A 5651-nucleotide genomic window follows, 5' to 3' on the forward strand; every position below is an offset into this window, starting at 1 on the left:
ATTAAAATGGTCTGAATTTTTAGTCTTACGTCTAACTAACTTAGTTTTTATAATTCTTTACTAATTAAAATCGTAATTTTATTGTATGCTTTGTAATTAAATAATTCGTTTCATAATATGTTTATTTTAAATTACAATCATATTAGAAATAAAATAACCTCAAATTTGAATAAGATTGTTTATATTGGGTTGTCATTGCGGATTTCACTCATTGATGGCTTCAGCTGAATTTTTGGTTTGCTGGCGTAGTCCAAATGTAAAACACATTTTGTTATTTGATAATTGGAAATTCAGCTATCAATCAGTAAAAAAAGTTTTTTGATCGGTTGCGTAGTTTTCGTTTGGCGTTCGTTGAAAGATGGAAGATCAAAAGGAACATTTTCGTCATATTTTGCTTTTTTATTTTCGCAAAGGGAAAAACGTATCGCAAGCTCACAAAAAGTTATGTGCTGTTTATGGCGACGAAGTCTTAAAAGAACGGCAGTTTCAAAATTGGTTTGCCAAATTTCGTTCTGGTGATTTTTCACTCAAAGATGATAAACACTCTGGTCGTCCAGTTGAAGTTGATGACGACCTAATCAAAGCAATAATCGATTCAGATCGTCACAGTACAACACGTGAGATTGCAGAGAAGCTTCAGGTATCTCATACATGCGTTGAAAATCACTTAAAACAACTTGGCTATGTTCAAAACCTCGATACATGGGTTTCTCACGAACTGAAAGAAACGCATTTAACGCAACGCATTAACCGCCGCGATTTGCTAAAGAAACGTAATGAAAATGATCCATTTTTAAAACGACTGATAAGTAGCAATGAAAAATGCGTTGTTTACAACAATATCAAGCGGAAAAAACCGTGGAGCAGGCCAGGTGAACCAGTTCAAACAACATCAAAAGCTGGTATTCATCAAAAGAAGGTTTTGTTATCAGTTTGGTGAGATTATAAAGGAATTGTCTACTTTGAACTCTTACCACCCAACCGAACTATCAATTCTGTTGTCTACATTGAACAACTAATAAAATTAAACAATGCAGTTGAAGAAAAGCGGCCCGAATTGACAAATTGTAAAGGTGTTGTATTCCATGATGACAAAGCAAGGCCACACACATCTTTGGTCACTCGGCAAAAATTATTGGAGCTTGGTTGGGATGTTTTGCCACATCCACCATATAGTCCTGACCTTGCACCATCTGGTTACATTTTGTTTCGATCTTTACAAAACTCCTTGAATGGTAAAAATTTCAATAATGATGATGATGTCAAATCGTACCTGATTCAGTTTTTTGCTAATAAAAACCAGAAGTTTTATGAACTTGGGATTATGATGCTGTCTGAAAGATGGCAAAAGGTCATTGATCAAAATGGGCAATACATTACAGAGTAAAATTATTTAGTTCTTTGAAAAAATTGTCTTTGATTTTCTTAAAAAAATCCGCAATTACTTAGTTGCCAACCCAATATATTAATATGCTTTATCTAACTGTTGAGTAAATTAAAGTTATTTTATTTACTACTACATATATTATTAAAAGTAAACATTTTAAATTTCAACTAGATACAACATAAAACGTTTGATCAATGAAAGTAAAGTAGTTGTATTAGTATAAACAATTTTTACTGTAATTTTTCTTTGATTATATTTTATTATTTTATAAAATTCAACCCTGAGATCTCAGCCTCAGCCTCTCTCAGATTATTTATGTCAAAATTTGTAGCTATACTTCATGTTTCAATACATATTATAATGATGTTCATAATTCTAATTTAAAAAATATTTTTTTAAGTCACCTTCAGATTCTAAATTAAATTTAGTACGGCGTTCAGTTTGTAATATTAATCCTTGTATCAAAACATTTAATGTTTGTGAAAACCATTTTTCTCCATTAGATTACTCTATAACAAGAAAAATTCATAATGTTAAACCAAAACAGTTATATATCTCTAAATCTGTTTCTAATCAGAATATTATAATTCCCTCAAATATTTTGGTGAAAAGCTTCCCTTCTACTAAGTAATCATTCTAACAATTCCAATGGTTCAGTTAATCACATTCAGTTCATTTACGTTATGATCTTCCTTTCCAAAGTAGTTTAAATTCTTCTAATAATATCAATGGATTAAATTTTTATTTGTATATATTTTGTTGTGTTTGTATTCATTTTAGTTGTATATAGTTTTTAAGAAAAATTATGTATTTTGTCATAATGTACAACAAATATTTATAACAAAAATGTTTCAATTTCATTGTTTGTTTTATTTATGGTAATTCACAGAAAACCTAGTAATTATATACAAATCAATTTGATTTTGAAATTATTCCCGCTGTTTTTGTAAAATGTCAACTGTAAAGCTGACATCTATTGAATAATTTAAACACTACAAATCAATTTTTCGTTCAGTGTTGTTTCCCATTTTTAGTAAGAGGTTGGTACTTCTTGGATATTGTGTGTGTTATATATATATATATATATATATACGGTAGAGAATGTATATATATATATATATATATATATATATATATATATATATATATATACAGTAGAGAAAAAGTGTTTGACTCGTTTGAATTTAGAGAGAGACATCATGCATGACAGAGACAGAGACAGAGAAAATAGTATCGAAAAATTGTATAACCGCTATCGCCCTCGAAGGCAACTATATTGAATAATATAATCAAATTCTATCAAAAAAAGATTTTATCCTAGATAGAGTGCTTCTATTTCTAATCAGAAAATTAAAAATCATTCAAATTTTTTGTTGAAAAGTTTGAATTCCCTTCTAACAAGTAATCGCTCTAACAATTCCAATGGTTCATTTAACCACTAGGACAGTCATTCAATTAATTTTCTTACTACCTCGGTCGAAAGTACGTATTTTGCTCCCCGGTTCCACGACAGAAAATAGTATTTTTCTGTCGTGGAACCGGGGAGCAAAATACGTACTTTCGACCGAGGTAGTAAGAAAAATAGTATACACTACACGGGAAAAAAGTTTGAGATTCCTGCCCTGCGCGCCATATTGCCCGAGGCGTAGCCGAGGTAGTAAGAAAAATAGTATACACTACACGGGAAGAAAGTTTGAGAACCCTGCCCTGCGCGCCATCTTATGGCGCGCAGGGCAGGAATTTCAAACTTTCTTCCCTTGTAGTGTAAAATACTATTACATTCTTTCCAAATCAGCCTAACGTATATAATGAGCTCAGCTGATTTTTACGATGTTTAAATTGTTCCTGAAAATATTTTAACGACCCCAAATTTGTTTCTAATTTTGAAAAATTGTTTAAATACGTTTATTTACACAATTACTTTTTATATATTTTATTAACAATAAAATATTTTTATTTAAAAATTTATATCACTTAATATATTCACCTTTTCTTTTAATTAACTTCTTAACTTAAGTCCTCAACACTGATAAATAATGTAAGTGCCATACAAAATCTTCCTTTCCGATTGATAAACCTCAAGGAAACTGTATCTGATTCTATGATTATGACCAGTTAATTTTAAGATGGCTGAAGCTGGACACTATATTACTTCTGAATTAAAGGGTAAGTTGGAAACTGATAACATTGCGTTTGAGAATGTAAATGTAAATGCAATTACTGAAAGAAATGGCGAAGTGATATTCACCAAGAATCAAGTGAAGATCATTTGTGAAAATGAAGTGGTAATGATAGGTAATAAAAATGAAAATGATATGTATATTGTTGACTTGAAGAACTATTACTAAAGAAATTTTTGTTTCAACAACTGAAATTATACCTCAAGATTAAACTGAATGGTACAGACAGCTTGGCCATATAAGCTTCAGAAATCTCAAGAAGGTGCCTGATTTATGTGAAGTGCAACGTTTAAACCAACCAACTGTTATAATGTCTATCAAATTAATGTACGATTTGATCAACCAATTCAAGTGTTTCGACTACATGAAACCGCCAATGCAGATGTACATTAACGGCCACAGCTGCTGCAAGTCCTGCTTTCGACGTATGAACCAATGTCCTGAATGTAGTGACCAGAAGAGCGAGGGGCAACAGGGGTGGACATGATAACAAAGAAGGGCAAATGCGTTTATGCATATATGCCATGTCCATATGCTAAATATGGATGCCCATGGTCAATACAATGGAGGACCATTTTAGAAAGTATCATTATTTCAAATATGATATTTCAAACTTTTGTTGGGTTCCAATTGGGGTGCCAATACTTGGCATCAGCCGCTGAACTTCGACGGATACCTGTTCATCCTTTGTGTAATAAAGGAGGGGAATAGTTTCCGGTTTGGCGTTTACTCTATCATCAATACTGATGTTATGTACAATTATGAATTCAAATTCGTGGATTCTAAGAATAGGATGGCCCGTTTTAGAGGAATTTCTTCAAAAAGATAGACCACTGTGGATGACATGAACAATATACAAAGTGCACCTGGGATGTTGGTTGAGAGTTTCAGACGGGATAATATTGTTAAATACAAGGTTGAAATATTTCCATGTCTTCCTTTGGAATCATCAAATAAATGAAATGAAAAAATGTAGTTATATTATTTCTTATACAACTAATAAATATTAATAGTTTCTTGACGAACTACGTTCCAATTAAGAAATGAAGAGGAGAACTAGATGTTGACAAGAAATATGTATTACCATCAAAGCTTGATGGTAAATCTCCATGGGTAACATTCCACCTGCAGTTTGAAGCGTCAAGTGGAAGGAATGACGCAGAATAAATGAAGGACATTACGAACAAGCAACAAATTCGGTGCTGGAGTTGCGGGAAGTTGGGTTATGTTCATACTCACTGTACAAATGAATGGAAGGACTCCGAAGAACTAATTAAACAGTACCATTCATCGGCATATGGATCACATGCAGCTTTAACGTCAGTACCATAATTGTTGACTCAGACATCCCTGCCGTTAAAACTATCCGACGATCTGCCGCCATATCCGACCTTGCACAGAAACTCCTGAATGTAGAATCTTTGTCCGTGGCCCGGCTACACCTGAATCGACGTATGACCCAATGTCCTGAATGTAGAGACCAGAAGAGCTATTACAGGAACTTGAACCTAGAAGGGATATACTACAAACTCGTCTTCCTCTGTCAAAATGCAGACTACAGCTGCGATTTCGAGGCAAAGACAGTGGGCGTGGTAACACACAAAGGCAAATGAGTTTATGCATATATACCATGTGCATTTGCTAAATATGGGTGCCCATGGTCAGAAGTATACAATACAATGGAGGACCATTTTAGAAAGTATCATTATTTCAAATATGATATTCCAAACTTTTCTTAACTGAGGGGTTTCAATTGGGGTGCTAATACTTGGCTCCAGCCACTGAAGTTTGACGGATACCGGTTCATGCTTTGTATAATAAAGGAGGGGAATAGTTTGGATTTGGCGCTTACTCTATCATCAATACTGATATTATGTACAATTATGAGTTGAAATTCGTAGATTCTAAGAACAGGATGGCCCGTTTTAGAGGAATTTGATCAAAAAGATGGACCACCGTGGATGACATGAACAATATACAAAGTGCACCTAGGATGTTGGTTGAGAGATTCAGACAGGATAATATTGTTAAATACAAAGTTGAAATATTTCCATGTCCTCCTTTGGAATCATAAATAAATGAAA

Source organism: Aethina tumida, chromosome 8 (assembly GCF_024364675.1).
Source record: "Aethina tumida isolate Nest 87 chromosome 8, icAetTumi1.1, whole genome shotgun sequence".
NCBI lineage: Eukaryota > Metazoa > Arthropoda > Insecta > Coleoptera > Nitidulidae > Aethina > Aethina tumida.